The 12656-nt window shown below is 41.5% G+C and overlaps 1 pseudogene across 1 annotated transcript in view; it reads right to left on the bottom strand.

Annotated features, from left to right (window-relative positions):
* Positions 1 to 12440, bottom strand: part of LOC123727919 (ADP-ribosylation factor-like protein 13B) — a 38201-nt pseudogene extending 25761 nt beyond the window's left edge. The window contains exon 1 of the transcript XR_014381027.1: positions 11739 to 12440. The product of XR_014381027.1 is annotated as an ADP-ribosylation factor-like protein 13B (transcript). The remainder of the gene's footprint in view (positions 1 to 11738) is intronic.
* Between the last annotated feature and the right edge of the window lie 216 nt (positions 12441 to 12656).

Raw genomic sequence — 12656 nt, 5'->3', positions numbered from 1 at the left:
AGTAATATCTAACTAAATGCTTGTGTTCCCAGCTCCAACAGTGCAGTAATATCTAAATGCTTGTGTTTCTAGCTCCAACAGTAATATCTAACTAAATGCTTGTGTTTCTAGCTCCAACAGTAATATCTAACTAAATGCTTGTGTTTCTAGCTCCAACAGTAATATCTAACTAAATGCTTGTGTTCCTAGCTCCAACAGTAATATCTAACTAAATGCTTGTGTTCCTAGCTCCAACAGTGCTGTAGTATCTAACTAAATGCTTGTGTTCCCAGCTCCAACAGTGCTGTAGTATCTAACTAAATGCTTGTGTTCCCAGCTCCAACAGTGCAGTAATATCTAACTAAATGCTTGTGTTCCCAGCTCCAACAGTAATATCTAACTAAATGCTTGTGTTCCTAGCTCCAACAGTGCAGTAATATCTAACTAAATGCTTCTGTTCCTAGCTCCAACAGTAATATCTAACTAAATGCTTCTGTTCCTAGCTCCAACAGTAATATCTAACTAAATGCTTCTGTTCCCAGCTCCAACAGTGCAGTAATATCTAACTAAATGCTTGTGTTCCCAGCTCCAACAGTGCAGTAATATCTAACTAAATGCTTGTGTTTCTAGCTCCAACAGTAATATCTAACTAAATGCTTGTGTTTCTAGCTCCAACAGTAATATCTAACTAAATGCTTGTGTTTCTAGCTCCAACAGTGCAGTAATATCTAACTAAATGCTTGTGTTTCTAGCTCCAACAGTGCAGTAATATCTAACTAAATGCTTGGGTTCCCAGCTCCAACAGTGCAGTAATATCTAACTAAATGCTTGTGTTTCTAGCTCCAACAGTAATATCTAACTAAATGCTTGTGTTCCTAGCTCCAACAGTGCTGTAGTATCTAACTAAATGCTTGTGTTCCCAGCTCCAACAGTGCTGTAGTATCTAACTAAATGCTTGTGTTCCCAGCTCCAACAGTGCTGTAGTATCTAACTAAATGCTTGTGTTCCCAGCTCCAACAGTGCAGTAATATCTAACTAAATGCTTGTGTTCCCAGCTCCAACAGTAATATCTAACTAAATGCTTGTGTTCCTAGCTCCAACAGTGCAGTAATATCTAACTAAATGCTTCTGTTCCTAGCTCCAACAGTAATATCTAACTAAATGCTTCTGTTCCTAGCTCCAACAGTAATATCTAACTAAATGCTTCTGTTCCCAGCTCCAACAGTGCAGTAATATCTAACTAAATGCTTGTGTTTCTAGCTCCAACAGTAATATCTAACTAAATGCTTGTGTTCCTAGCTCCAACAGTGCAGTAGTATCTAACTAAATGCTTGTGTTCCCAGCTCCAACAGTGCAGTAATATCTAACTAAATGCTTGTGTTTCTAGCTCCAACAGTGCAGTAATATCTAACTAAATGCTTGTGTTCCTAGCTCCAACAGTGGAGTAATATCTAACTAAATGCTTGTGTTCCCAGCTCCAACAGTGCAGTAATATCTGACTAAATGCTTGTGTTTCTAGCTCCAACAGTAATATCTAACTAAATGCTTGTGTTTCTAGCTCCAACAGTAATATCTAACTAAATGCTTGTGTTTCTAGCTCCAACAGTGCAGTAATATCTAACTAAATGCTTGTGTTTCTAGCACCAACAGTAATATCTAACTAAATGCTTGTGTTCCCAGCTCCAACAGTGCAGTAGTATCTAACTAAATGCTTGTGTTCCTAGCTCCAACAGTGCAGTAATATCTAACTAAATGCTTGTGTTCCTAGCTCCAACAGTGCTGTAGTATCTAACTAAATGCTTGTGTTCCCAGCTCCAACAGTGCAGTAATATCTAACTAAATGCTTGTGTTCCCAGCTCCAACAGTGCAGTAATATCTAACTAAATGCTTGTGTTCAGCTCCAACAGTGCAGATATCTAACTAAATGCATGTGTTCTAGCTCCAACAGTAATATCTAACTAAATGCTTGTGTTCCTAGCTCCAACAGTGCAGTAATATCTAACTAAATGCTTGTGTTCCTAGCTCCAACAGTGCAGTAATATCTAACTAAATGCTTGTGTTTCCAGCTCCAACAGTAATATCTAACTAAATGCTTGTGTTCCCAGCTCCAACAGTACAGTAATATCTAACTAAATGCTTCTGTTCCCAGCTCCAACAGTGCAGTAATATCTAACTAAATGCTTGGGTTCCCAGCTCCAACAGTGCAGTAATATCTAAATGCTTGTGTTTCTAGCTCCAACAGTAATATCTAACTAAATGCTTGTGTTTCTAGCTCCAACAGTAATATCTAACTAAATGCTTGTGTTTCTAGCTCCAACAGTAATATCTAACTAAATGCTTGTGTTCCTAGCTCCAACAGTGCAGTAGTATCTAACTAAATGCTTGTGTTCCTAGCTCCAACAGTGCTGTAGTATCTAACTAAATGCTTGTGTTCCCAGCTCCAACAGTGCTGTAGTATCTAACTAAATGCTTGTGTTCCCAGCTCCAACAGTGCTGTAGTATCTAACTAAATGCTTGTGTTCCCAGCTCCAACAGTGCAGTAATATCTAACTAAATGCTTGTGTTCCCAGCTCCAACAGTAATATCTAACTAAATGCTTGTGTTCCTAGCTCCAACAGTGCAGTAATATCTAACTAAATGCTTGTGTTCCCAGCTCCAACAGTAATATCTAACTAAATGCTTGTGTTTCTAGCTCCAACAGTAATATCTAACTAAATGCTTCTGTTCCTAGCTCCAACAGTAATATCTAACTAAATGCTTCTGTTCCTAGCTCCAACAGTAATATCTAACTAAATGCTTCTGTTCCCAGCTCCAACAGTGCAGTAATATCTAACTAAATGCTTGTGTTTCTAGCTCCAACAGTGCAGTAATATCTAACTAAATGCTTGGGTTCCCAGCTCCAACAGTGCAGTAATATCTAACTAAATGCTTGTGTTCCTAGCTCCAACAGTGCAGTAATATCTAACTAAATGCTTGGGTTCCCAGCTCCAACAGTGCAGTAATATCTAACTAAATGCTTGTGTTCCCAGCTCCAACAGTAATATCTAACTAAATGCTTCTGTTCCTAGCTCCAACAGTAATATCTAACTAAATGCTTCTGTTCCCAGCTCCAACAGTGCAGTAATATCTAACTAAATGCTTGTGTTTCTAGCTCCAACAGTAATATCTAACTAAATGCTTGTGTTCCTAGCTCCAACAGTGCAGTAGTATCTAACTAAATGATTGTGTTCCCAGCTCCAACAGTGCAGTAATATCTAACTAAATGCTTGTGTTTCTAGCTCCAACAGTGCAGTAATATCTAACTAAATGCTTGGGTTCCCAGCTCCAACAGTGCAGTAATATCTAACTAAATGCTTGTGTTCCCAGCTCCAACAGTAATATCTAACTAAATGCTTGTGTTCCCAGCTCCAACAGTAATATCTAACTAAATGCTTGGGTTCCCAGCTCCAACAGTGCTGTAATATCTAACTAAATGCTTGTGTTCCCAGCTCCAACAGTAATATCTAACTAAATGCTTGTGTTTCTAGCTACAACAGTGCAGTAATATCTAACTAAATGCATGTGTTCCCAGCTCCAACAGTAATATCTAACTAAATGCTTGTGTTCCTAGCTCCAACAGTAATATCTAACTAAATGCTTGTGTTCCTAGCTCCAACAGTAATATCTAACTAAATGCTTGTGTTCCTAGCTCCAACAGTGCTGTAGTATCTAACTAAATGCTTGTGTTCCCAGCTCCAACAGTAATATCTAACTAAATGCTTGTGTTCCCAGCTCCAACAGTGCAGTAGTATCTAACTAAATGCTTGTGTTCCTAGCTCCAACAGTGCAGTAATATCTAACTAAATGCTTGTGTTTCTAGCTCCAACAGTGCAGTAATATCTAACTAAATGCTTGTGTTCCTAGCTCCAACAGTGCAGTAATATCTAACTAAATGCTTGTGTTCCTAGCTCCAACAGTGCAGTAATATCTAACTAAATGCTTGTGTTTCTAGCTCCAACAGTGCAGTAATATCTAACTAAATGCTTGTGTTCCTAGCTCCAACAGTGCAGTAATATCTAACTAAATGCTTGTGTTCCTAGCTCCAACAGTGCAGTAATATCTAACTAAATGCTTGTGTTCCCAGCTCCAACAGTGCAGTAATATCTAACTAAATGCTTGTGTTTCTAGCTCCAACAGTGCAGTAATATCTAACTAAATGCTTGTGTTTCTAGCTCCAACAGTGCAGTAATATCTAACTAAATGCTTGTGTTTCTAGCTCCAACAGTGCAGTAATATCTAACTAAATGCTTGTGTTCCCAGCTCCACAGTGCAGTAATATCTAACTAAATGCTTGTGTTCCCAGCTCCAACAGTGCAGTAATATCTAACTAAATGCTTGTGTTCCTAGCTCCAACAGTGCAGTAATATCTAACTAAATGCTTGTGTTCCTAGCTCCAACAGTGCAGTAATATCTAACTAAATGCTTGTGTTCCTAGCTCCAACAGTGCAGTAATATCTAACTAAATGCTTGTGTTCCTAGCTCCAACAGTGCAGTAATATCTAAATGCTTGTGTTTCTAGCTCCAACAGTAATATCTAACTAAATGCTTGTGTTCCCAGCTCCAACAGTGCAGTAATATCTAACTAAATGCTTGTGTTCCCAGCTCCAACAGTGCAGTATATCTAACTAAATGCTTGTGTTCCTAGCTCCAACAGTGCAGTAATATCTAACTAAATGCTTGTGTTCCTAGCTCCAACAGTGCAGTAATATCTAACTAAATGCTTGTGTTCCTAGCTCCAACAGTAATATCTAACTAAATGCTTGTGTTCCTAGCTCCAACAGTGCAGTAATATCTAACTAAATGCTTGTGTTCCTAGCTCCAACAGTAATATCTAACTAAATGCTTGTGTTCCTAGCTCCAACAGTGCAGTAATATCTAACTAAATGCTTGTGTTCCTAGCTCCAACAGTGCAGTAATATCTAACTAAATGCTTGTGTTTCTAGCTCCAACAGTGCAGTAATATCTAACTAAATGCTTGTGTTCCTAGCTCCAACAGTGCAGTAATATCTAACTAAATGCTTGTGTTCCTAGCTCCAACAGTGCAGTAATATCTAAATGCTTGTGTTTCTAGCTCCAACAGTAATATCTAACTAAATGCTTGTGTTCCCAGCTCCAACAGTGCAGTAATATCTAACTAAATGCTTGTGTTCCCAGCTCCAACAGTAATATCTAACTAAATGCTTGTGTTCCTAGCTCCAACAGTGCAGTAATATCTAACTAAATGCTTGTGTTCCTAGCTCCAACAGTGCAGTAATATCTAACTAAATGCTTGTGTTCCTAGCTCCAACAGTAATATCTAACTAAATGCTTGTGTTCCTAGCTCCAACAGTAATATCTAACTAAATGCTTGTGTTCCTAGCTCCAACAGTGCAGTAATATCTAACTAAATGCTTGTGTTCCCAGCTCCAACAGTGCAGTAATATCTAACTAAATGCTTGTGTTTCTAGCTCCAACAGTAATATCTAACTAAATGCTTGTGTTCCTAGCTCCAACAGTGCAGTAGTATCTAACTAAATGCTTGTGTTCCCAGCTCCAACAGTGCAGTAATATCTAACTAAATGCTTGTGTTTCTAGCTCCAACAGTGCAGTAATATCTAACTAAATGCTTGGGTTCCCAGCTCCAACAGTGCAGTAATATCTAACTAAATGCTTGTGTTCCCAGCTCCAACAGTAATATCTAACTAAATGCTTGTGTTCCCAGCTCCAACAGTAATATCTAACTAAATGCTTGTGTTTCTAGCTCCAACAGTGCAGTAATATCTAACTAAATGCTTGTGTTCCCAGCTCCAACAGTGCAGTAATATCTAACTAAATGCTTGTGTTCCCAGCTCCAACAGTGCAGTAGTATCTAACTAAATGCATGTGTTCCCAGCTCCAACAGTAATATCTAACTAAATGCTTGTGTTCCTAGCTCCAACAGTGCAGTAATATCTAACTAAATGCTTGTGTTCCTAGCTCCAACAGTGCAGTAATATCTAAATGCTTGTGTTTCTAGCTCCAACAGTAATATCTAACTAAATGCTTGTGTTCCCAGCTCCAACAGTGCAGTAATATCTAACTAAATGCTTGTGTTCCCAGCTCCAACAGTAATATCTAACTAAATGCTTGTGTTCCCAGCTCCAACAGTGCAGTAATATCTAACTAAATGCTTGTGTTCCTAGCTCCAACAGTGCAGTAATATCTAACTAAATGCTTGTGTTCCTAGCTCCAACAGTGCAGTAATATCTAACTAAATGCTTGTGTTCCCAGCTCCAACAGTAATATCTAACTAAATGCTTGTGCTCCCAGCTCCAACAGTGAAGTAATATCTAACTAAATTCTTGTGTTTCTAGCTCCAACAGTGCAGTAGTATCTAACTAAATGCTTGTGTTCCTAGCTCCAACAGTGCAGTAATATCTAACTAAATGCTTGTGTTCCCAGCTCCAACAGTAATATCTAACTAAATGCTTGTACTCCCAGCTCCAACAGTGCAGTAATATCTAACTAAATGCTTGTGTTCTAGCTCCAACAGTGCAGTAGTATCTAACTAAATGCTTGTGTTTCTAGCTCCAACAGTGCAGTAGTATCTAACTAAATGCTTGTGTTCCCAGCTCCAACAGTGCAGTAATATCTAACTAAATGCTTGTGTTCCCAGCTCCAACAGTAATATCTAACTAAATGCTTGTGTTCCCAGCACCAACAGTGCAGTAATATCTAACTAAATGCTTGTGTTCCTAGCTCCAACAGTGCAGTAATATCTAACTAAATGCTTGTGTTTCTAGCTCCAACAGTGCAGTAATATCTAACTAAATGCTTGTGTTCCTAGCTCCAACAGTGCAGTAATATCTAACTAAATGCTTGTGTTCCTAGCTCCAACAGTGCAGTAATATCTAACTAAATGCTTGTGTTCCCAGCTCCAACAGTGCAGTAATATCTAACTAAATGCTTGTGTTTCTAGCTCCAACAGTGCAGTAATATCTTACTAAATGCTTGTGTTCCCAGCTCCAACAGTAATATCTAACTAAATGCTTGTGTTTCTAGCTCCAACAGTAATATCTAACTAAATGCTTGTGTTCCTAGCTCCAACAGTAATATCTAACTAAATGCTTGTGTTCCTAGCTCCAACAGTGCAGTAATATCTAACTAAATGCTTGTGTTTCTAGCTCCAACAGTGCAGTAATATCTAACTAAATGCTTGTGTTCCTAGCTCCAACAGTGCAGTAATATCTAACTAAATGCTTGTGTTCCTAGCTCCAACAGTAATATCTAACTAAATGCTTCTGTTCCTAGCTCCAACAGTAATATCTAACTAAATGCTTGTGTTTCTAGCTCCAACAGTAATATCTAACTAAATGCTTGTGTTCCCAGCTCCAACAGTGCAGTAATATCTAACTAAATGCTTGTGTTTCTAGCTCCAACAGTGCAGTAGTAGTGCTGCAGGTAAGACAAGGTGATTTAGGCCTTTCTGAGGATTAGAAGAGCTACTGTCTGCGTGTGTGTGTGTATTGCTCTCTGTGTGTGTGTGTTTGTGCGTGTGTGTGTGTGTGTGTGTGTGTGTGTGTGTGTATTGCTCTCTGTGTGTGTGTGTTTGTGCGCGTGTGTGTGTGTGTGTGTGTGTGTGTGTGTGTGTGTGTGTGTGTGTGTGTGTGTGTGTGTGTGTGTGTGTGTGTGTGTATTGCTCTCTGTGTGTGTGTGTGTGTTTGTGCGTGTGCGTGTGTGTGTGTGTGTGTGTGTGTGTGTGTGTATTGCTCTCTGTGTGTGTGTGTGTGTGTGTGTGTGTGTGTGTGTGTGTGTGTGTGTGTGTGTGTGTGTGTGCGATGTATATATAGTGTAATATATCTATCTACACAAAAGTATGTGGACACCCCTTCCATTCATAAAGTATTCAGATCCCTTGACTTTTTTCCACATTTTGTTACGTTACAGCCTTATTCTAAAATGGATTAAATAAACATCTACACACAATACCCCATAATGACATCACCACAATACCCCGTAATGACATCACCACAATACCCCGTGATGACATCACCACAATACCCCGTGATGACATCACCACAATACCCCGTAATGACATCACCACAATACCCCGTAATGACATCACCACAATACCCCGTAATGACATCACCACAATACCCCATGATGACATCACCACAATACCCCGTAATGACATCACCACAATAGCCCGTAATGACATCACCACAATACCCTGTAATGACATCACAATACCCCATGATGACAAAGCAAACAGGTTTTTAGAAATGTTGCAAATGCATTAAAAATAAAAACACCTTATTTACATAAGTATTCAGATCCTTTACTATGAGACTTGAAATTGAGCTCAGGTGCATCCTGTTTCTATTGATCATCCTTGAGATGTTTCTACAACTTGATTGGAGTCCACCTGGGGTAAATTCAGTTGATTGGACATGATTTGGAAAGGCACACACCTGTCTATATAAGGTCCCACAGTTGACAGTGCATGTCAGAGCAAAAACCAAGCCATGAGGTCGAAGGAATTGTCTGTAGAGCTCCGAGACAGGATTATGTCAAGGCACAGATCTGGGGAAGGGAACCAAAACATTTCTGCTGCATTGAAGATCCCCAAGAACACAGTGGCCTCCATCATTCTGAAATGGAAGAAGTTTGGACCCACTCTTTGGAAAGACTCTTCCTAGAGCTGGCCGCCCGGCCAAACTGAGCAATCGGGGATGAAGGGCCTTGGTCAGGCGGACTTGAACCCGATCGAACATCTCTGGAGAGACCTGAAAATAGCTGTGCAGCGACGCTCCCCATCCAACCTGACAGAGCTTGAGAGGATCTGCAGAGAAGAATGGGAGAAACTCCCCAAATACAGATGTGCCAAGCTTGTAGCGTCATACCCAAGAAGACTTGAGGCTGTAATCGCTGCCGAAGGTCTGAAAACATCTTACAAACTAACATAAACTGTGTTTCAGGGACATTACACTTAAATGTAAAGATTAATTGTGATTAATACAAAATGGTGAAACATTGGTGGTTTAGTCAATACATTACTGGGAGCTTCATATAGAGTCTCTATTGGTATAGCCTACAGTTTACTGGCTGTCAGGTCGGCCCCTCCTCCAACTGTCCCGGCCGTTGGGTCGGCCCCTCCTCCAACTGTCCCGGCCGTCGGGTCGGCCCCTCCTCCAACTGTCCCGGCCGTCGGGTCGGCCCCTCCAACTGTCCCGGCCGTCGGGTCGGCCCCTCCTCCTCCTCCAACTGTCCCGGCCGTCGGGTCGGCCCCTCCTCCTCCTCCAACTGTCCCGGCCGTCGGGTCGGCCCCTCCTCCTCCTCCAACTGTCCCGGCCGTCGGGTCGGCCCCTCCTCCTCCTCCAACTGTCCCGGCCGTCGGGTCGGCCCCTCCTCCTCCTCCAACTGTCCCGGCCGTCGGGTCGGCCCCTCCTCCTCCTCCAACTGTCCCGGCCGTCGGGTCGGCCCCTCCTCCTCCTCCAACTGTCCCGGCCGTCGGGTCGGCCCCTCCTCCTCCTCCAACTGTCCCGGCCGTCGGGTCGGCCCCTCCTCCTCCTCCAACTGTCCCGGCCGTCGGGTCGGCCCCTCCTCCTCCAACTGTCCCGGAAGTCGGGTCGGCCCCTCCTCCTCCAACTGTCCCGGCCGTCGGGTCGGCCCCTCCTCCTCCAACTGTCCCGGCCGTCGGGTCGGCCCCTCCTCCTCCAACTGTCCCGGCCGTCGGGTCGGCCCCTCCTCCAACTGTCCCGGCCGTCGGGTCGGCCCCTCCTCCAACTGTCCCGGCCGTCGGGTCGGCCCCTCCTCCTCCAACTGTCCCGGCCGTCGGGTCGGCCCCTCTACCAACTGTTTCGGGGGCACCAGCTCATGCTTTTCACCAGATAAACCCACCCATCCCATTGGTTGTGTAGAGCCAGCTGTTCACCAGATAAATTGACTTACATTGGTTTTGTGCTGTAAATGCTAAACAGAGATATTGGTTTTGTGCTGTAAATGCTAAACATCAGAGATATTGGTTTTGTGCTGTAAATGCTAAACATCAGAAATATTGACTTACATTGGTTTTGTGCTGTAAATGCTAAACAAATCCAAAACTTGGATTGCTGTCTTATCCATCGACTGATTACAGGGTAAGGAAAACAACGTAGCAAATGTCATTTTGTAATTTGGGTCAACTATCCATCATAAGACTACATTTGAGGTTTGAATTACATGAAATGTGTTTATAAAAAGCAAAGAAATAAATAAATAATCCCCCTGCAAAGGAAGAAGAGAAACAGCCTATAGCAAGGATCATCAACGAGATTCAGCTGAGGGACGATTTCTTTCCCTGGTAGCGGATGGCCTGAACATAATTACAAATCATTTGTAGACTGAAAATTGACCGCAAGAAGCCCAAACAGATATGTTTGACTAAAATAATCATTTCAAACCTGGTTTACATTTGTACATGATCATGTGCGTCTCTATTATGGTAGGAATAATATTGGTAACATATTCCTTAAATAAAAATTACTTGGGAGCTGATTTCCTGGTGTTTTTCACAGTCTTATGTCCAACAACAGAGAAGAAGGAAAAATAAATACAAATGATCTGAGAATTTGGGGGATCAAATAAAACCCACCTGCAGGAACCCTGGCCTATAACTGAGGCCTACTCCACACTGTCAGCCATGCATTGAACGGTTTTTTTTGGTTAGTTTTTTTTGCCAACAGTGATTAGGTTATATTATTAGCCTAAATTATGACTATCCAATCTAATAGTCAACATTATCTTACATCAGTATGCAAATGTTATGATGCACGATATGCTTTATAATAAAAGGTGTGTTTTTATAGTGAAAATAAGCTTCCCCAAACTTCAAACTCACACATATGATCCTGTGCCTTTATCACAGTCAACAACACACATATGATCCTGTGCCTTTATCACAGTCAACAACACACATATGATCCTGTGCCTTTATCACAGTCAACAACACACATATGATCCTGTGCCTTTATCACAGTCAACAACACACATATGATCCTGTGCCTTTATCACAGTCAACAACACACATATGATCCTGTGCCTTTATCACAGTCAACAACACACATATGATCCTGTGCCTTTATCACAGTCAACAACACACATATGATCCTGTGCCTTTATCACAGTCAACAACACACATATGATCCTGTGCCTTTATCACAGTCAACAACACACATATGATCCTGTGCCTTTATCACAGTCAACAACACACATATGATCCTGTGCCTTTATCACAGTCAACAACACACATATGATCCTGTGCCTTTATCACAGTCAACAACACACATATATTTTATAATGAGAATAGGTATATCATGAAAGCAAACAGAATGAAATAGAACATGTAAAAAAATAACAGCCCTGGGGTTTATGACTTTTTAATCGAGATCTGGAGAGAGGGGGTACTTCTGCAGTTTTAAGGAGTGACAGCTGCTAAAAGTGGCTGTAGTTTAGCACCTTAGTCACATGACTACCTGGTAACCCAGCAGCAGCATGCTATATACCACACACACACACACACACACCTGTTGGGTGATATATATAGCGAACAAGACATTCTATGAAACCACAGATTCTGACATGGGGTGAACTGGGTAGCTGGCAGTACTGGTACCCCATTCACAAATCAAATGGCCAATAAATCAAAAATAGTGTGAATATTTAAATACATAACCAGCCATTTTAACTTCCGTTAGCTAACTAGTAGTCCTTCATCCACTCACCTTGCGGGCTGCCGCCAGCGTTTCAACCAGTTGCAACAATTCGCCATCAGACTAAACATTGCTGTCCAAACTCAGATAATCGGCGGAAAATAGTCATGTAGCAACGACTCTGAATGGATCAAATGCCTCTGGTCGGCATTTCAGCTCATTATCATCATACAGCTGCATGAGTTAGGCCTAGGGGCCAATACAAGTGCCCTTCTTAGACATCGTTGGACTGTCGAAGTAAAAATACTAGCTACTGCCAGTACTAGTGAGTGTACTTGTTGCTTCTCTCAAATAATCCTTGGCCCGCTTGTAACGTTAGCTAGAACTAGCTAATAACATTAGCAGGTAAGTTTCCTAGCTGAACTACACTAGAAAACTATTATTATGTTTAGTACTTTTCACAAACTGCAAAAGATAGCGGCTAAACACCGTTAACTAGCCCAACGTTAGTTAGCTAACCTAGCATCCAACACAGCTAGCTAACGTCAGCGTTTAAGCGCTGCTTAGCGACCGTAGCTCGTTTTACGTACTAGCTGGCTTTTTAGGGATAAGTGTCAGGTAAAACAAAAACCCTATTTCAAAAAGAAAAGGTAATATTCCTTCATAAAGAGAGCTCTTCAGTGAGAATCCGTTGTTTGTTTACGCCGTCGTGTTCGGCTGCTATGGCTGCAGAGCCGTGTGTGCGTCATCATCAGTGGCCGAGAAATCAGGCGTCCTCTTTGTGTGGTTGTTACTACTTACCACAGCCGCAAAGTCATAATTATGGCTAAACCCTGACTATTCCTAAAAAAAAAAACTTTGTGGCTGTGGTAACTAGTGACAACTGTCAACGTCTGCAACAGCACGTTCTGTGGACAAAGTGTGGAACTACATGGGTCTAATAAATATGACAAGTGTTCTGGATTTTGTAAAATATATTTTTAAAATAAT

Source organism: Salmo salar, chromosome 16 (assembly GCF_965601325.2).
Source record: "Salmo salar chromosome 16, fSalSal1, whole genome shotgun sequence".
NCBI classification, from domain to species: Eukaryota; Metazoa; Chordata; class Actinopteri; order Salmoniformes; family Salmonidae; genus Salmo; species Salmo salar.
Note: the sequence above shows the minus strand (reverse complement) of the source record. Positions and strands in the feature narration are given on the sequence as shown.